General features: G+C 35.3%; 1 protein-coding gene across 4 annotated transcripts in view; it reads left to right on the forward strand.

Annotated features, from left to right (window-relative positions):
• The first annotated feature begins 1,451 nt into the window (after positions 1-1,451).
• The window catches only part of LOC117429199 (forkhead box protein P4-like), a 99,386-nt gene continuing 79,255 nt past the window's right edge, over positions 1,452-21,582 (forward strand). For 2 of the 4 annotated variants that reach the window (XM_059003521.1, XM_059003525.1), the window contains exon 1: positions 1,456-2,075. The gene's annotated coding sequence lies outside the window, so the exon portion shown is untranslated. Of the gene's footprint in view, positions 2,076-21,582 lie in introns of all 4 variants that reach the window. The other 2 variants (XM_059003524.1, XM_059003522.1) reach the window with 2 other exon arrangements.

A 21,582-nucleotide genomic window follows, 5' to 3' on the forward strand; every position in this document is an offset into this window, starting at 1 on the left:
AGGTGTATATTTGCACAGAGGATGTATGTTTCTGATTCAAGAGGTAGTTCATTTAGGCTGAAAAAAAACCTCTATTGAGTATTTTGCACAGATTAATCCAACAGATTTAAGAGATAAACACTTTTACATTTCAACTTAATGGTACATTGGTACAGGTGCATTGTTTCATATCTCTATTGGGCCGGTCATGGCCATTTGTGCTTTATGAGAACATAATGTAGCAAATGCGTTACTGCAGCAGAGAGACAATGTACCATGCATCGTGAGGTATCCAAAACCATTTCAAAAACAACTCACTTAAACTTTCATAGGAAATTCATGTAAATACAGAGTTTAATATATATATATTATTTGTTTCTTTGCTGACGCCCTTATCCAGGGCGACTTACAATTGTTACAAGATATCACATTATTTTTACATACAATTAACCATTTATACAGTTGGGTTTTTACTGGAGCAATCTAGGTAAAGTACCTCAAGAGTACAGCAGCAGTGTCCCCACTGGGGATTGAACCCACAACCCTCCAGTCAAGAGCCCAGAGCCCTACCCACTACTCCATACTGCTGCCCTATAGATGTGTGTGAGGACTGGTTTTTTTTAAGCCAATGGATTGCATTAAAGCAACTATTTTATGAGGGTTTATTAGTCCATTCCGTATTTTTTAAGTCCTTAACCTAAGAGAATGTTTATAAAATCAGTCTTTAAAAATAACATTCCTTAAAACAGTCCTTACATTTTGACAATATGGCAAATAATCTATTTGGGGAAAAGGGATATTTATTTCTTGTATTTGGTAAACTGTGTTAATTTACACTCTGAATATGCTACACAAACATTCTTGTATTCATTTTAACACTATTTTCTCCCCTGAAGACCAGTTGTTTGAACCTGTTTACCTTTTTTTTTTTTACACCAAAATGTAAATATTTCTAAATATTTCTAAATGTTATAACGGTTATTTTGTCTTAGAAAAAAAAATGGTATTCAAAAGTATAATAGAGAATTTATAGACCGATTAGAAAGGATTATTTTCATATGGAAAAAATCCAAATCTGTGCTGTAATCTACAATAAAATTGTCTGAACCCTGTTACAATTCTGCCAAGATTTCTGTAGATATAAGGATATTTGCAGCCCCCCCCCCATGCATTTTTTTTCATTTATATACATGTCAAAATAATTGATCAGATACTTAATACACTTTTTTAAATCAACCTATTTCTAAACTAAAGAAGCATTGTATTTGAAGTTTTGCTGATATCCACGTTCTTATATTTTCAGGATATATCAGTTTGCTTGGGGAAGGTTCCTAATGTTTATCCGTCTCCTCTCTGACATCTGTTGCTCATGGCCCCCACAATGGTAAAGCTTAATCCGGGATGCAAAAAAAGGTTAAAAGATCACTGCTTCGAAACTGTGCGCGCACATGGCATTGCGCTTTGAAACGTGTTCTGTTTTGTTATTGTGCAGCGGCGGAGAAAAGGCAGGCAGAAGCAAATGTGGGCGCGCACCTGTTTTAGATGAATTACGGTAGAGCAAGAGACTAAACTGTCCCTAAGATCTCCCAACACAGACACAACCCGAGTAATCCAACACTGATTTCACATCGAATGAGTAGAGGACAGACGAGATGCCAGAAACTCGAGCAAGAATCGTCGGGACTTCTGGAAAGCTTGCGTTCTAAATAATAATAAGGAAAGTAAGAAAGAAGCCGGGGGGAAACCGCGAGGAAGAAGAAATTAAACTGCGTTTTTAACTTCCAGAAGAGCGGTGACCATGCAGCTCGTGAGCTAGTGCACGATTATTGTTTCGACTTATCACTGAGTGATCACTTTGTGAAAGGAAACAAATAATAAAAAAGGGAAAGGACTAATAAAGACGATTGCCGCTGAAAGTAATGATCCTGCACCATCTGTCCTAGATCAAGATTGCTTGTTTTTTTTTTAAAATTTTACGTTGCCTTTTATTTTTACCCTTTTTTGGATCGCCGGGACAATTCCTGAAACCTGGAAGTGAAAAATCCACATGGTCCAGGCGTAGTGTGAAAGTTGAAATCTCCAGAATTGCAAAACAGGTTGATTTTTTTTCTCTCTTCGTTATTGTCATAACTACTAAAAATATATGCCCTCCACTTTTTAACAAGCATCTATTTCAATGTAAAGCATCTTAAGTTATTATGACTAGGGTTTTGACAGGTAAGGTTGTTTTAAAGGGGTAATTCAATTTTAATACATCAACGTGAACACTTGTGAAGTAGTTCAGCAATATGAATCTGTTAATTAAACATTAGTGGGAAACTGGGTTTTAGAAACGATTTTTAATTTTTTTTTCTTTTTCGTGTTTAGGTTCTGCGGGGTTTTATTAAATGTTTAATTGTGATCAAATTTGTAATTTTACACTGCTTCGGTATAACAAACAGGTAGGCTAACTGTTTCACTTCATAGCTGTACACGTACATTCATTAAGGTGAATGTAATTGTATACCAAGCTGAAGGTAGCTGAGCCGGTAACGAGTCGTCTATTGTTCCCTTGCATATTTTTTGTTTAGACAATTATTTATTTATTTTCTTCTGAATTGCTTTTCTGAAGAGTTGCATCGGTCTCTGAGACTATCGGTGCATGCCATAAGTCACTCGTGCCTTATTTTATTAGAAATATAACAGTTTGAAGAAATAGATAGACAAATAAATCAAAAAATAAATAAACAACCCAGAAGACGACAAGAGTGTTTCTGTTGTTCTGACATTTTTCAGTCATGGGTAAGAGAATTTAAAAGTAGCTTTTCTAACAGCGAGAGGCACGCATGGAGTTTCGTGTTGTGTTAGCTAGGCTACATTTTTTATACGCAGCATTAGATTGTGTATCAACGTCAGTGTGGATAACTTCACGGTATATTTGACCAGCCATCTGTCCATCAGACAGCACCTAACCGGTTTTTGTAAGAAGGGTAACGATCTACTTTCATACTTAAATTTAAAACGTGCTTTGTGTTTGTCCCGTAGACTGCACTGCACGAGGCCTGAGAGTTTCTCCCCTCGGTTGACTAAGGTGTTGCAAAATGCATTCGCAATCACACACACACACAAAGTTGCTAAATCATTCATTGAATAGCAAACATAACATTTGTGTGCAACATGAAGAAGTCGAACATGCGTAAAAACAGGTTGTGTACAAAAAATATATATACAATAAAGAGGGAGAACTTACAAGAATAAAATGATTTTATAAACTATTTTACGTTTTAAATATTGCAGTCCTGCCAAACTATTAAATGTGAAAAGTGACTATGATGAGAATTTTAATTAAATAACTTTTTTTAATATTCACGACCAACTAACAAAATAAATAAATAAATACATTTAAAAAACGGTAAAACTATGTTGCTATTCATTTTAAGTTTTGGAAAAAAAACTTCGAGTGCCCAAAGCAAGTAATACAACAAAGCTTGTGCTGACATGAATTACACGTCTTTGTTCCAATTTTAAGGTTTTATAATTATTTTACAATCTTGTTTTAATGACGTGTGTCATCAAAGAGGAAGACGAGTGTCGTGACTTTATTAGCAAATAAATACAATTAAGGGGTCAATATAATAGTCTTTAAAACGTCATACAATGTAACACTTTTAAATACATTGAAGTGGTTATTCTTGTAGCATTTCATTGTACTGTTTTAAATAATAATAATTATAATAATAATAATAATAATAATAATTGGCATCTTTCAATTCGGCAGGATTGTTTTTAAACTAAAATGTGCATTTTCAATATATATATATAATATTGCACTTCAACCTATACAGAAGTTTTTTTTTAATTATTATTTTATTAAACATTTTAAAGGAAGGCTGCACTTTCCAACAGACCTTATACATTTGGGATTACATTTTACTTAATTGTAGATGAACATTTAAAACATAGCCGAATATATTTTAAACAAACAAGAAACAATAAGTGCTAATAACACTTATTATTTATATGTCTTAGCCAAACGTTTCTTTATGTACAAAACATGTGAACTGAGGTAAAAGAAAACGGGCTAAAAGTAGTGTGTACATAAACACCCTTTGAAACACAGTGTAGAATTACCTAGAAGTTTAATAAAACAATGCTTCCCACTTTAGGGTCATACATGCATGTTCAAAGACCTAGGCCGTACGGTAAACTACTGTCCACAACATGAACAAGCAACATACTATTTCTCTAAAGAGATTCTGAACAATTCACAATTTCCCGCCTGGTATAACGACAAGAACCATTTTCTCAAATTGGTTGTAGCACTGTTTCTGAAAAGTCTGTATGCAGTTTGATTTGTTTATATTTTAGAAAACGACTCAATTTGCCAGATAACATTTTTTTTTGGTTTGTTCAAATTTAAACGCGACATATTTATTTATATTGTGGCATAGTTGCGTTTGTAATGTTGAACAGGGTGTTTTGTAAAGTAATCGAGTGACTGTTTACTCCCAGAATTGACATTTATTTATAAAAAGGCGTTTTTTTTGACAAAGTTTTGAAACAAGAATAAGTAACTTCAAAAGCTTAATTTCTTAATGTGCTTTCCAATAAACCATAAGCCAATAACAAAGATAACAGGCAATATACATTGCACATTGCTATTAACTGGGTAAATCATTTCTTATGCATGTTAACATATCATTCAAGATACCTGGATTATTTTTTTTTCTGTGTGAATGCCAAAGGTGTTCCCTCCAATGTAATTTAGATGGGTGGTGATAGGGAAGGCCCGTTAACCAATTCATGTTGTTTTGTCTTTATTACTGTGTTTCATTGAATCAGCCTATCGTTACTGTTCTGGGGCGAATACAGCAACTTGCGATCATTGTTATACGCAAGCACAGTCTGTTGCTGTGTCCGAGTTACTCCGTCAAGACTTTTCCTAGATACACAAAAGCATCAGTATTTGTATGTTTTTTTTTAAGTTTGTGTATATTCGGTAATAGGTATTTATATTGCATTTCTCGGAAGTACATTTTAACATTGTCAGCTAAAGTTACATATGTGTTTATGTCCATTTTTTCCCCCTTGTAGTAAAATGATTTAACAAATAGCATCTATGTGTGAGTAGTGAGGACCCCACAACACTCTTTGCAACGAGTATTCTTCTATTGTATTTTATTATTCCCAAAACCTTACTCCCTGATCGTAAATTTAAAAATAAAGTTTATATAAAATCTTCTACTTTTTAAAATATATTTGATATGGAACAAAACATTAATTATACTTTTAATGTTGGATATATATATATATATATATATATATATATATATATATATATATATATATATATATATATATGACTAAAATTCCAAACACACAGACTTTACCCTTTACTCCTAATAGTAAAATCCTCTTATCACTTTCTCCCAGACCTGCTTAAAAAAAGAAGTCTGCTTTCTTCAGATACAGATTACCCTTCAATGATTACTATCTAAGAAATTATATATATATATATATATATATATATATATATATATATATATATATATATATATATATATATATATATATTATATATACACACACACAAATAATCTCAAACCTGCTGGACCTCGGTTAGAAGTGTTTTCTAGATTTTATAAAAAAAACAAAAAACAATACAGGTGGCCCCATGCAAGCATGTGCAATGAAGATAAAATGTTAGATTACTTTTAGGTCATAAATGTGTGCTCGGAGTCTTCAAAACATATACTCAAAAACATATATTCAAAACAGTGCATTGCAGAAGAGAAGAGAATTGGGCTGAGTTTTCTTGTGCAAAACTGCTTTAAATGGTCCCATTATTGCTGGTTGTTGTTTAAGCTCTGTTGCTGGTTGTACTGTAGTTGCATTTCTGTGTTGCTTTGTGAAGGAGGAGCAAGTGACACTCTACCTTGTTACCATTTAAAAAAAGAAAAAAAAGAAGGTTTATACCACAAGGCTTTCCTGGTGAGGAAACAAAATGAAAAACTTTCAAATTTTAAAGAATTAAACTGCTGACACAAGGGAAAAAAAGACATATCTGCTGGTTTGGTTTTCACTTTGGACAAGCACCTGACTTCGTAACAGGAAGCCTACGTTACGTTTTCAAGTTTGCCAAGCCAAAAAATGAGCACCTTTTTTCTTTCCTTTGAACTGAAGCAGCTAGTGTTCCGATTTGAGTGTACCTTGCTGAGATTAAAAGCCTGTCCATAGGTGCTCCTTGGGCTTGTCTATTTAACTAAAACAAATACCGTACCCCATTGGAGACATTTGTGTGTGTAGTTCATAATTCAAAATGAGCTCCTGTCAAGGGAGGTCAGCTTTGGGCACAGTTTTGGAAGTACTCTGTCAAGCCTGAAAACAGGACCGCATTGAGCCCTGCTGGGTGCTATGTGAGGTGGCAGGCATTTTGCTAAAAACAGGTTGAAATGTTCTTTCCAATGCAGAAGTTTTGCAGATACTGCAGAAAGTTCATTTTTCAGTACATTGTTTCAATGGTGCAACATTTTGTTTTAATAAGTAGTGTTATATGCATCTGTATTTGCTATTAGAATCTCCTAATTTAAAATCTTAAAGCTCCACAAGATATGCAATATTAGTAATACTAATAGGTCAAATTATTTCTGAAACAGGTCTCGGGTGATGATGATCAGCCAAAGTCAATTCAGGGGATAGCAATTAAACGTGGTTTTAATTGAATCAGTTATTTGTGTTCGTGATGGCTGAACTGAAATATTTTTGGAATAATAAATTACTTAATTACGTATCTTAATTTACTTAAGATACTTATTATTACTGTACTTGTCTTCTAGCTGTGTCGTTTAGCTTAGTAAAATAAGCAGACCTGAATATCAGGCCACTTGGTTAGTGTTTTTTTTTTCTTTTTTTCTTTTTCTATTTATTAATAAAAAAAGGAAGATAATCCTGAAAATACAATAATCCTATTTGAAAATCAGGATATTATAGAGGATTGAAATAGATGAATTAATACTCCATACAATATGTATACTGTGCTGCACTGCGTCCGCTGCTGGACACTACTGTAGAGGAATAGGAAAGAATGGCAGCAAACTTTGAAAACTGTTTCAGAGACAAGACATCGGTGAATATGGGAGGGGGGTCAGATCAGTGGCCGAACGTGTTGATTCGCGCACAAGTGAGGGGGGAGAATCGCTTCTTAACCTTTCAGTTTCTCTCAAAGATTCAGGCTTCCGATGCTTCTTGAAAGAAATAAGAAGCTGCTGATTAAGGAGGGATAGAGGGAGCTGAACTGAGACCTGTTCAAATCGCACACCCTTTCCCATTAACTGTGTGATCCTGTGCTACACTGTGCTGTGCTGTGTGTGCTGAACCAACATACACACGCACACACAAGCCCCTCTCTAGTCTTAAGCAGAGGTGATTGATGTCCATAAGATGTACCATAAAAGAGGAAGACCCATTTCCGATGAGAACGTCTTGCAGAACATAGTGTGCTTGAAGGAAATGCCAGTATATTAAAGAGTGTTGATCATTATTCTGTGTGTCCGTTAGCTAAACTACCCTGGGGAAAGCTTTGCTGACTGCGATACAATTTATGAACCTGTACAGTAGATGGTGAAAAGTCTTGTTTTTTTAAGAACTATATAATTCTAGCATATGACCATTGTGCTTAAAAAATACATAAAAAGGAAATCTAGTTTTAATATTAGGAACATCTTAGTGACTGTCTTGTCTAAAAAACAGTGTTCATATTATATATGATGTGCTTGCTCTTTCAGTATTTTTTTTTCGAATAATAAGTAAATCCATATTGCTGTGTACTCTTTATTCTTCTATGTGTAATGCTATTAAAGGGAAAGGATTTAAGATTAATACAGCACCAGGTGTCAATATAAAGTGTGTGGAATACAGTACATTAGTAATCTAAAAATATAAAAGGGTAAAGATGCTTAACACTCGAGAGACCACATTTCAACTTGCTTTCCAAAAGGGAATATGAAAGCGTAGATCTCAATAAATTGTATTTGACAGTACAGAGCTAAAGCTTTGAGTACAGAGTTAAAATATTGGTAATGTTTGTATTAAAACAGAACATATGTTTATATGACTGTATTGAAGAATGGGGAATCATTGTGGTAATGTAGTCTCTTAATTGTATTTGACATGAAGTAAAACATTACTGAAGTAAAACAAATAATTGATAAATCTAATTAACACCGCTGTGTGTGTTTTCCCTTTTTCAGTGTTTAGTTTTGCATTTGTTTTGTCTCTTTTTTGTTTATTTTATCCAAGGTTTTTCTATATTGCCAACATTCATTGTTTCATGGGCTGTCCTTTTTGTCCAAAAGGTGAATTGACTGGTTTGTTCAGGTACAGCCCAGATGTTTTGTTTTGGAGTTTAGATATAAGGCGTCCAGATAACGTCTCAAATCGAATCATTCACAGCTCAGAACGCTATCAAAGTGTAGCATTCTCCTTAGAAATCCTGAGTTTTTATGCTTAATGCAACACAGTTGAGTCCAGCAGCTGGCAAGCACAAGATTAGTTTACTTTTCTCATCCCTGTATATGCTTAGTATTTTATTTCTATTTCTCTGTAATTATATAAACTGGTCAGAATACAGTGACACAGAATGTATTGGGCAGGCCGTGTATTGAGAGTATAATCTGAGCCAGTCCTGTCGTAATAACGGATTGGAAACCAATGGAATTCGCAGAACCGTTGCAAGCGGTTCGTTAGTGCTGGAAGTATTTTATACTGTAGATTCAGCGTCTTGCAGATGTGTCTTAAAGAATTTGTAAGTAGTCTTTCACCTTTACATCTTTAGCATTGTATTTTTAATGTGGTATGTCTTCGCAGCATATATATATAATATGTATATATATATATATATATATATATATATATATATATATATATATATATATAATATGTATATATGTTTATTATACGCTGTCAGCTGTGCTTTCTCTTGTGTTTTTGGTACCAGTTGATCTTTTGCCAGTGTCTGTGGTTTGTTGCTTTATCACACCGGCCAGGCTTTGAATCCAGTGAGAATGTTGTGTTAGAGTGGACTGTCTGTACTGCACGTCAGCAAACATTTATACTGTGTCCAGGGAACCAAACTGGCATTCAATACAGTCTGCAAGCTGCGTCAGCTTTACTGTGACAATCTTAATGATGGCTCAGGTTCATGAACATCACACTTTAATTAACAAGTTGTAATTGACCTCGTCATCTGTTGAAATGCATTTCACAAATATGTATACTGTTGCATTTTAAGTCTGATTTAACAACAGAACATGTCATTTATATATTGATGTACAAACCAATACATCTTTATTGGGAATGTATCCATAACTTTAATAGACAAAGTTAAAACATGCATGTCCGCATTGTCGTATCTGTTCTGCACTTGAGATATATTTATGAAAAGGTGCTTATAATCTATAAATTACACTTTGTGTTTACATTAAAAAGGAACATTTGCTTTGACAATTTTTTCCTGTTGCTTTTAAAGCGAGTTAGAAATGAATAAACAATTACGCCTCAATTGTGCGTTTTTTTCTACACCTAGCCATTCATTTTTAACAACTTTTGAAGTCCTGTGATGTGATATGTGTGTGTTTTTAATTTAAATGTTTCAAAAGAACAAGGGGATGTTGTTAAAATCCTGATTTGGATTGCCAAGTATGTCTGTAGAATGAAAACAAATGCGGCCCGTTCGAAACAAAGCGATTGTTCACTAAATGATAACCTCATTTTAAAATGTAGCTTTTGACAGCATTTTAGAAATGAGCTGCCGTTTTTCCCTTTGTCTTGATTTAAATAAACTAGGTACTTAATTTACTAATTACACTTTTTTTGTTGTTTTTAATTAAATTGTTTAAGGCTTATAAACTTTATCAAAACTAACCTGATTGTAATTATCACAATTTTTTTTTTTTTTTTTTTAAATCCTTTGTTCCGTTTGAAGTCCTCCATTTTGTGGTTTTGTAATCCCTTCCACATTATAGGACATTAGAAACTCTCTCTTAGCAGGTAGAGGCTAGTAATGTCGCAGGACTAATCTGACACACTGTATATTTTGTAGGGGTTGTTATGTGTGGCCAACCTGCATCAATTCATTAATTACTTGACCTTGTTTCAGGTTACACATCTGCAGTTGACTGTAAATTGAAATATATTTCTTTTTTTTTTTAAGTATCTAAAGGTCTAGAGAGACTGAGAGAGGTTCAATTTAATGTAATGCTTTTAGATATTCACAGCTGTGAAGTGACAACATTAAAACTATTTTTAATTCCTTTTCTAGACAGTTATCGGTCATAACCTAATCATTACGAAGTTCAAGTGTTTTATGCAAGGCTTATTTAATTTGAACTAAGCCACACTGTATGTGACTCCCTTGCAAAAATTCTGTACTCCTTTACCATTCATATTTTGCAACATATTTTTTCACAAAATGTACACGGAGTTAACTGGCTTGAGTTAACTGGTTTCCATATAGCAGTACAGCACTACTCGGCTCGTTTATTTGGTTTATGATCACTGCAAAGATAAACAGTTTTAATGGACCTATTTTGTTTAGCGACAGTTGCAACACCTGTGAACACAGCGTTTTAAAGTGCTGACTCTGTTTATGTGCACGAGAAAATGATATGTCAACAGCAGAAACCCTTCAGCATTTAGCTAGCGTTTTTTAAAGATGGCATTGTCTCTCCTTCAATCGACAATGGGGAAGGAGGACAGTTGTATAATTCACCTTTTAATTATACAAAAAAAAAATCACGAATCGCAATGTTTTTTATACATTTTGCCTTTTAATATTTAAGGAAATGTGAAGTTGCATTATCTGAAGTGTAGGTTTGTACTCACTGCTGTCCTGTTCTGTATCTCTCTCAAACATTTTGCAGCAGCAACTGGAGTTCTGACGATTCCAAACAAGATTCGGTATCATTCCCGATTGCCTCAGACTTGTTGAAAACTGCCCTACCTGTACATTAAGTAGAGAATTAAAAGATTTTTTTTTTCCAGAAAGCATGACAATCCCAGTGCAATCTTAAGGCAAACTGGCCCACACCAGTGAAGTATGAAGGTCAGCTTTATTACATGCAGCCGGTATTAATATATTTTTTTCACTGGGTTTAATTATGATGGCATTGTGGAAAGGTCAGGTAGTCTGTGCCCTAGGTAAAGCTTTCTTTCAGAAATGAAGCTTCTCTGAAAACTGACAAAAAGGGGTGAAAAAAGAGGTGGGTAGTTGTGTGTGTTTTATTTCTGTTTGTAAATGTATACCTGCCTTTAATTCTGCGAAACTCCTGTTCCAGTTCATCCCCAGGGATATGAATGTCCAGGAGACAGCAGTTTTCAATGTGCAGCAAACGCCGTCACCATTACCTTGTGAGGTTTTGTGCTTCTGGATTCTACAGTATGCGCCCGGAGTAGACACTTGTAGTTTTCATGGCATGTCAAATTTCAAAAACTTAACGCTGCACCATTTCGTTAAAGCAGTCGTTTCATTTTACTTGAATTAAATTAGATTAAGCTGTTCCAGGTCTAGATCATTTTTCAGCAATGCTGAAATGTGGTTTGAAGACTGCCCTGCATTTATAAGTTTATCGTCCGTATGTAACTGCTTTGTAATTTGCCAGCTAATGGGATGTAGATGCTTTTTAAGTAGTACTTTTGAACCTGAGAACAGGAGGTCACATTTAAGCCTGAGGATATCTTTTTTTTTTTTTTCTTCTGGTGTACCTAGTGGGAAAAAAGAAGAGGAGAAATAATTCAGCATTCCTAATTTGAATTACTTTTCATTTCACTGGGTGCATTTCTGTACAAAATTGGCAGATTTTTGAATTGTTGTTATCATTTTAGTTTTTTTCAAAATGTAACATTTTGTGAATCAATTAAAGCCACGTTGGATTATGGGTAATCATTATTCTGACGGCTTTCTGCTTTAATCAGTACTACCTGATCTTTCAATAAATCCGAGGTAATCAGGATAATTGGGCAACCCCCCCTCTTCCTGTTGCAGTGCCGGTGAACGCTGTACAGCGTCTGGGGGATGGGGGGGCTGCCAAGCCTGGCTAATATTTATAAGTGGAGATGTGTCCTCTGGCTTGCTGGCAGATAACTTAAAGTTCCCCAATTTGCATCACCTAGCAGAACACATCCAGCCGGGGAGATGATATCCACTTAACGTTCCGCTTCACATTAGCCAGATCAGTCTGGGTTCGTACGAGGGAGATCAGTGTTTTAATGTGTGTCTGAGCGGTCGACATCATGCCTCTACACAGACCTGTCTGTGCTGCTTACAGACTATTACACTGCCGCCTACGCAAACTATTGAGCGCAGGGAATCTGTCGTTTTTAAAATATAGCAATCTTTTTGTTTGAAATGGTGGCTCTTTTATCCACAGTGGCCTCTCTTGCCATGTGCAGGTTCCTAAGTGAAGTGAGTTACTGTAGTCTCAGCCCATCTCTTTGTAGCCACTCAGCTGTTTGTCATTGTAAGTTTTATAAAACTGAATTAAAACCTCTGTAATTCACTAAAGTCTTGGACCTTTTTGTTTTAACAGCTAATCTGGAAATCTAAAAGACTGGGGAACAGAAGCATCACAACTGGAGCTGAATTTGTACTGTAGCTCAGATTTAAGGGTTGGTTAAAACTGGTAGGATAAGTATAGCGATCTGTTTTGTCTTGCTGTGCTAATTTTCAACAGACATGTGGGTTCCAAAAAAAATGCATCCAAAATTGGGTCTTGAATCCCATTGCAGCAAGTTATGGGCTACCCGTACACCTTCACTTTTGCAGAGGGAGATTTTTTTTGGGAGGGGATTTGAAGGAGTGTGCTGTGTGCATAGCTGTAAATTTTAAAAAAAAAGAAAAAGCTAGATGAATCACAGCTTTAAATTTCTATCAAAGGCAGGTAATGGCACAGCTAGGAGTTACATCCAAGTGTCTATCTCTTTGTATGTATTACAATGGAAGGTGAAAATCGTGTGGAATTGTAAAGGATATTAAAGGACCTTCGTTATCTCTCTTGGACAGGCCTTTCGCTGTCCAGCCCATCCCGTTTTCTAAATTCAGTATCATGGCACTGTATAGCGCTCTTTCTCCAGCTGTGAAATCATTAACAGAAACGATGTAACGAGAGTGAGAGATCTTTTGGGCACAGCACAATTAATCAGGAAGACATAGACTTTGAAAAAAGAGGCCTTCAAAGAAATTCTATTCTTCTTGTTTTGAATGTTTGATGAGATGCTAAAGTTTTGCCGAACGTCATGCTGTCTGAACAGTAGCGGACAGAAAGGAACATCTAATCACTCTCCACAGAAAAATGACTTCCAACGAGATTTAATTAACTGATACGAAGGGCTTCAAATTAATTTTTCAAGGATGTTAGATTTTGATTAAGAACTCCGAAAAGAAATAGAAGAATAATCATTTTTTTTAATCAACTTAGTCAAATGGTAACTGGTTAATATGATAATTCTGACACTTAAGCCAAATATTGTTATGCAGAAGTTTCAATGCATCTCCTAGAGGAATTATAATATCTTCACATCTATCATGATTATTATTATTATTGTTATTATTGTGCCTGCCTCTCAATTTCACGATTAATGTTTCCCCTTTTCTTGCATTTTATTCAAAATTAGAAGTTTGAAACCTTAATAAAATCTAACTTTTTTCTTTTCTTTTTTTTCTGAACCTCGGAAATGAAACTTGGTTGAATTGCTACGTGAATAAAAAAATAAATACAAAAAGAAATTTGGAATTAAATGTTCAATTTTCTTTGTGACTTGTCTCAAGGTTTATTCAGATTTGAAAATGTTTAATGATAATTTTGAACCGTATTAATAGAGTATGTTGTGTAAAGGTGTACCACTATGAGAATTGTTATTTTTAAAGTATAGTTCTGGATATATTTCAAAATAAATACTTTCTGTAATACTCTCATTTCTAGGTGGTTTTGTCCAGGCTTGACATGGATACACAGGGAACAAATGCCATAGAGTTGGCTTGAATGAACAAATTTAGAATACAGGCCTCTATAACAAATCTTTTAAGTACTTCTTATTCGAGAATCATGTGTTTAAATAGATTTCAGATTAGTGTTTATACTTTCAATGTAAGAAATTCACACAGCCTTGTTATAATTGAGGTTACTTTTTCATTAAGCTATTGATGACTTGTATAACTAATATCGTGATGCTTTAGTGTGTTGTTGCATTCCTAAGTGTACAGTTTTATTTTGAATGCTATAGAGTACAGTAAGTGATATATCTATTTTGTTTATTAGTAACATGTATTTTCTTTTGATTGCTGGTGATTTAAACCAATAGCACTGCAGTTGTTTAGTAATAGTATAGGATAATACCACTAACATGTTTTATTGTCAATGCTTGTGTCTCCTTTGCAACAAAAAAACATTTACGTGTCTCTTTTTCTTCAAGGTAGAATACCAAGTAGTTGTTCTGTAGTCTGGAGTGTAAAGGGACGACACAGCTTTGAAACTCCAGCGATATTTATTTTTTAAACTTGCATGTTTAAGTAGCTGCGGAGGCTTCTAAATAACGGCAACTGGCAAAAACTTAGTATTGAACGTAGATATTCAATTAGCAAGACTCATTAGCAAAACTTGGCGTTTGTGTTTTTTTTTTCCTGGCTCTGAATCAATGGCTTTGATATGTTAATTAGCAAGTAATTTAATTTCAAAAGGCCGCAATTAACAGCGCTGTTGTGGACATGATGAAGTTAAGCAGCGTAATCTAATTTGCATTAGTAACGAGCGGGGAGTAATTAGGGGACTAATTAGACACTTCAGACAGCACTTGTGTTTACTTTCTTAATGAAGTGCAGTTTTTTTTCAAGGGAGAGCAAGCTTGGCACAGTGCAGTGTTGCAGGGATGCTGGCACTACAGAAGAATGGCATATGGTTTACAGCTTGGCTTCAGTTACTGTATTGGTATCCGCTGTGTTACCATAGACAGCATGTGTGTCAGTGGTCCGAATTCAAGTAGCAATCAAACTAGTCGCAGGAATATTTCAGTTTAACTCCTGGGTTTCCATTTATTTAGCAGTACAGTATATGATATTCTTGAATGTGTATTGAAATAGAAAAAAGCACATATGGGTTTAATGCCATGTAAGACAAGCTGTACCACAGTCCTGTTGCAGGATTTTCCACTTTGCTTTTATATATAGAATAAGTGACCATACTAAATTAAATAAGTTACGCATTAGCATTACAGCACAGCGGAAAATAGGGCCCACTGTCACTTTGCCATAGCTTTGGAAAATCCATCTTACATTTGCAGTGCCCAACATAGTCAGAACACTTTCAGATGGGGCAGTATTCTTAATAATAATAACAATAATAATTTTTCACACGTCCCCTGATCATTGTGTACTGAAGTTATCGTTGAAGTGCATTTTAAGTTAGTTGAAGTCTCCTGCTTAGCTTGTGCCCCCTGCTCTCCCTGGCTCAAGGTAGTGTGCTGTTACAACAATGTTTTTCAGAAAAACTATTAAACAGAAAAAGGGGACTGGTGAGAAGAAAAAAAAAATCTTGATTTTCTGCACACAATCCCTCTTCACTGGCTCACTGCTGATTTTCCATATGTAATGCATACTTATTTATTTATTTTTTTGTCAAAGCAGACTAATTAATTTAAGGTTTGTTGGATATTTGGCAAGAGGCTGGGTAAACAAGATGGTGTTATTTTCTCAGCCACTGCGTAAATAAGAAATCCTGCTTTTCTTTAGTAACCCAGCAGCTGGCAAACATCCCATGGTCTTCTCAAAGCTTTGTCCAACAGGCGTGTATAAATTACAATGACGTTTTTTGTTGAGAGTTACCAGACTTTAAAGGGAAGTCTGTCTATTTTTTATTTTGTGCAGATGTATCCCTGGCCACTGTTGTGTTGATGATGTGTACAGTAGAAACTTTAACAAAAAAAGGAGATGGGTTAACCTATTGTGGCTAAAATAGCTTCCCCTTTAAGCTGGTGGTGTAAACGGTTCTATTTTGTGTGTGTGTGTGTGTGTGTGTGTGGGGGGGGGGGGGGGGGTTGTGTAGTATATAGGATGCAGAATGTTTCTCTTAAGTTTGTTAGCACAGCTCTTGCATACAAGTTTGTAACTTCATTTTAATGAACGCCAGAGTGAAACCTGGAGAGAACTACAGATCTAGATTGGCAGTGAGCACATCTTGTCACAGTGGACCCTTTTATTGTGGAATTAAACACGACTCCCTATAGAAATCTGTGAAATAATGCTTTTGTGGCAAAAAGAATAGAGCAGCTAAATATGGTAATGACCATGCATGGGGATTGTTAGACATGTTATCTTCTCGACTACAAACATCATAAAGGAATGAATTAAAGCGCCTCCCCCCCATCATTTCCTGATAGCCGGGTTTTATATAAATGGCTGTCCTTCATTTCTGAAGTGGAAAAGCTAACTATTTAAAAAATTTACATAGATTAGTGTTCTGTGTCCTTTGAAAATTAAAATGTTACGAATAATATAGTTTAAAGTAGTCTTGCACAGCACCATATCGAATACTATTTCTTTCAAAACATATCTTTTTTTAAAACCAAATAAGTTTTTGATTTTTATTTAATTCTTGAACTTGTTTACATTATTAAAGTTTTGAAAAACTTCTCAAGTAAGAACACCTATTTTTGTAGGCTTAGAAATTCAATTCAAATCCTAGTTTTGGTTTGGTCATGTTGTAGCACTGTTGTGCCATTAGATAGTATGGCAGTGTTAGTGTTTTGATGTGATCCAGGACTAGATAACTGTATTGGGTCATGTTATTTTCTCTGTGTTGTCATCCCTACCAGTCCTGGCAGCCAGTCAGTGGTGGGTTACTTTATAGGAGCCGAGCCAACTTTTAAACTGATTGACTAAGTGGAACTGGACTTGAGTAGCATCACTGGTTTATAGCTGGATTTTTGTTTTCTGGTCTTAGGTGCATAACTTTGACAAGTATGGTTGATTCCAAATCAATAAACAGATTTAAAAAACTTTTACTCCCTTAAGGATTTCTAGAGACATTTTCAACTTTTTTTTTTTTTTTTTAAGTTGGGTATATGCTGCACATTAAAGTCGCACATTTGTTTTTTACTTTTTAATTTTAACCTTTGTTTATTGACAGTAAAATCTCTTTTGCAAGACAGACCTGGTCAAGCCAGTGGCAAAACAAAATCACAATCTCAAAAATCACAAAATAATAATAATAATAATAATAATAATAATAATAATAATAATAATAATAATAATAATAATAACACATTGAGGCCTAAAGAGTTTTATTTGATTTATTTTTTAACACTTCAGAGCTCACAGTCACCAGCACACGATTTCATGGCTCTGCCTCGCTGAGGTTACCCCTGGTTGATGGTGGAGTATTCGAAAGATGAAATGGTCATTAAGTCATACACACCCAGGAGTCTGACTGACTGACTGACTGACTGACGCCACCCCTGAACTCACAGCTGTTCCAGGCTCCTGCTCCGAAAGTTGTTTGAAATCTGTCCCGGAAAAAAAAAAATAAGGATTGTTTTGTTATTTCCAATTCCGTCTGGCTACAGGATGACCACCTTAAACAATAGGATCAGATTTATGAAATTGTTTACATCAAAAACAAAGTTACAAAACTACTAGGAACCTGAAGCACTCAAAGTTGAGGCTCAGTTGTTTGTTGCTAGGTTTGCACGCTCACATGTTTATTTTCCTTTCACAAACTATTATGCACTTTGGTGTAAAGATCTTGCTGCATATGGGCGATGTGTCCAGCACTGCATTTTATTTTGTCATTTAGTTTGCTTCAGTGTAAAGTTTTTATAAAACATGAATACTTAATATAGGCAATGCGCAATGAATGCATTGGGGTAATCTACATCCCCCCTTCTCTCTCAGACTCTCAAGCGATTCCAAAGTATCGGTGATTTTCTTTTAATCTTTTACAATATTCACACACCGCACCGCGGATTATGTACCTATTTACAAAAGCAGTGACCTTTCCTGCTAACCTTTCCTGGCGATAGCTTTATAGTCAGGCCTAAAACTGACACTGCGGCGCAGAATTACAAAGAGAATGAATATTCATCACTGGCAGAGTAGGTGCAGTAAGTGGTTTAGTTTGTATTGCTTATTATGCATTATTTAAGTGCCTTTTATTTAATTCAGTAAAGTTAAGGACCCAACCGACCCCCCACCCCCCCGCACTCTCTTTAATCTGCTGCTATTTGAATGAAAAATAGTGCTTTTATGTATGGACTGAAGCTGATTACGCTATCTCCACGAAGCGCGCCGTGTCTTATCTGCACAATGCGTTCAGTTAAACAAAGATAAAGTTTTGTTGTTTTTTAAAATTCTGTTGCCATGTTATAAGGTGTGAATGGAGTATTTTCTTTTTTTGCCCCCCCAAGGTCAGAGACTGAGGGGCGGCAAGTTTCTACTTTTAGTAATGCAGGGGGAAGCTAGTTGCTTTTAAACGGCATGTACCAGCTTTTAAAGGGGCCGGCGGGTCGTATAGGAAACTAGCCTTTCCTGATGCAGTGGGTTGAACGGGAGGTATCGGAAATAGAGGGTTGTAGAGGTAGAAGGGTTAAAAGTTCATCCCCTGCCTCCAAACCAAGCGCATAATGAATGTTAGGCTGACGGTTCTGAATGGGGGTGTGAGGAGCTTTAAGAAAAGAAAAAGAGAGAAATCTACATGGTGTCCATGAGGTCTTGACCAGTGATTTGAAACTACCACAGGGAGGCTGTTTTTTCTATTTTGCATTAACTTTAATTGTACTTCCTGGGGTAGTTTTGAAATGTCTTGAAATGGCTCCGTTGCAAGTATTGGATCTTCCTAGTCAAATAAATTACCCTAAAGTAAATTTAAACAGAACTGCAGTAGTTATGGTTTAAGGGCTTGATAGCTCAGAATAAAAGCGGCTCATCTGCAGTTAAATGCGAGATGACCATGAACCCAACAGGAACCTGAATAAACAATCTGTTAATTAGCTAGCTTTTGAATTATAGCTTATATACACACACACTGTTTATAGCAGTCATTTATAGTTTGCTGTTGGAAACATCTTTTGTTCCTAATAAAATAGCTTTGGAAAATTGTAATAATGGAAGAAAACAAAACGCATAAAAGAACAAAGACTTGCGAAGGCCCATGTTTTATTTACGGATTTTGTTTAGAAGGCATTGAACGAGATATGCCCGATTCGGAATTAATTAGAAAACCAACGTCCTATCTCCCAAGGGTTTTTCAATTTGTTCATTAGCTATTTTAATAGCTAATTACTGTGTAGGAGTATTAATTGGGATTTTTTTTTAAAGAAACCAGAAAATGAATGAATAAAAAATGGTGTGTGTGTGTATATGTATATACTGTGTGTGTGTATGTGTATATATATATATATATATATATATATATATATATATATATATATATATATATATATAAATTTATATTAATTATATAAATTTCAGTATGTGGTCTGATTAAAAAAATGCATGAATTAGAAAAACTAATTTTCTTTTCATAACTATCAAAAGCAGTAAAAATGCAGTCTTCAGCTCCCAAGGTTAATGCATTCATTACATTTCTTAATTTCTTTGTATCAGCCACTATACTTATAAGTACCAGTGTGTGTAATAAATGGTAGGAAATAATCTAGCTGAAAGAAAGTCATCCTAAAAATACACTTTAGGTGGATATAGAGCATACACCTTGAACGCCCATGGAGTACTGTTGCTATTCCAAATAACCCACAAGCCCCTGCAGAGTCATGTGATTGGCTCATGTTGATGCCTTCTACTGAAAGTGCTAATTAAACAGCTGAAATGAGAGAATGACTTTCCTTGGATCCAGCTTTGCAGTGCTGTGTAATTTGGAGCAGTACAGCTTGCCCTGGTCGCTCTGTCATTGGATTTGAATGATTGCAAGATTCAAAAAGGAGATGTACTGTAGTTGAAATTAATTAATTAATTAATCACTCGATTTTTTTTTTTTATATAAATTGTATAAATGCATGAAATCGCTGCAAGGGTGCAGTGGCTTTGAATCTGTTTGGGGTCAAGTGATGTCACTCTGGACGTACTTTATTAGGTTATCATAAGGTGCAATTGCAGGTGCAATTGTTTTATGGGGAAGTTTTGCGTAGCACCATCCTGCATTGTGTTTGGCTGTGTTATGTGGAAATGCACATCGCCTTGTTATGAGCACCAAATTCGCTGTCAGAAATAAATGAATCCCCGCTATCCAGCACAATAGACTAAATGTGATCCAGCCTTATTTCGGTTTCCAGCGGGTTATGTCCCATCTGTTCTGCTAAATTACTGTTCTGCTAAAACAAATTTGAAAATTGCACGCGCAGTAAGTCCAGTAAATGGACCTGACGATGATTGTTAATGTTTTATAGAATTTCCAAGCCAGCGTGGTGTAGTTTTATACCTTGGTCACTTCTGAAGATTAATCTAGTTACCATTTTAAAATGTAATTTGCGAAGGAAAGCGATTCCCTGCTAGGCTGTGTTCAAACCATAGGAAGGATACACTTTCCTTTTGGATTTTTGATTTTTTACTAGGTATGATTTCAGAAGAAGGTTAGTTCTCTAACCCGGTAAACATCTCGGATGCACCCAAGGGAATTATGCGGCAAAAAATGTTTAACTATGCAACAAATAAAGATATGCAAATGATTTCATTGGAAAACAAATCTTAATAGAAATTGCCAGCTAGTACTGTACAAAGAACTGAAAATGCAAATGCAAACTCCTTTATTTATTTGTAAAATGCTTTTCTGTATATCCCCTAATTGTAAATCAACAGCACAAGTAACTGTAGATGTGTACAAATTAAAAATGGATACACTGCTGTACAAAGTAGAATTAGGGATGGATGTTTATTGAAAACGTGATTGACTTGCAAGCATAATGTATGTTTGTCTAATATCTATCAATGTAATACATTAATATGTCCATTACAGTATCTGTGCAGCAATTACCTTGGTGTATTGTTTGGGAGCCCAGTGCCTTTGAAAAAAGGGATGCCTTTCTTTCTTTCCTTACTCTTTTGTCTTTTTTTCTCTTTTCCTATTCATTCTGTTCCAAACAGCATTGTCCTAATTACTCCTATGAATCGGTCGCTTGGCAAAGAGCATACACGAGTCCTTAATAGATAATGTGTGTGTTTATTCAAGGACCCATTAGGGACTACAGTGTGAAGGTAACACTGTCTATCACTTTTATTCTCTCAAAACGTACTGGCCCCTCGCACCAAGACCTCCTTGTATATCTTAGCTGAAGCATTTGAGGCCCACAAGAAATATCCTGGCTTAAATTATAAATAAACATTTTAGGTGTGTGTGTGTGTGTGTCTGTGTCTGTGTGTGTGTGTATACATGTAATGCCAGGTTTTAACCCTAGGCCAGGGCCGGGTCATGATTTAGTCTCAGGAATCCTTTTTTTAAATGAAGGCGTGCTGTTTGGTATGGAGTTTTTCCAAAGTTGATTGCCCAGCGTGTGTGTGTTCTCAGCCATTCCCCATGTAAAGTTTGGTTTTGATTTAAGAGTTTCCCTACTATTTACCAGTCCAGTATC

The sequence above is a fragment of the Acipenser ruthenus genome, chromosome 29 (assembly GCF_902713425.1).
Source record: "Acipenser ruthenus chromosome 29, fAciRut3.2 maternal haplotype, whole genome shotgun sequence".
NCBI lineage: Eukaryota > Metazoa > Chordata > Actinopteri > Acipenseriformes > Acipenseridae > Acipenser > Acipenser ruthenus.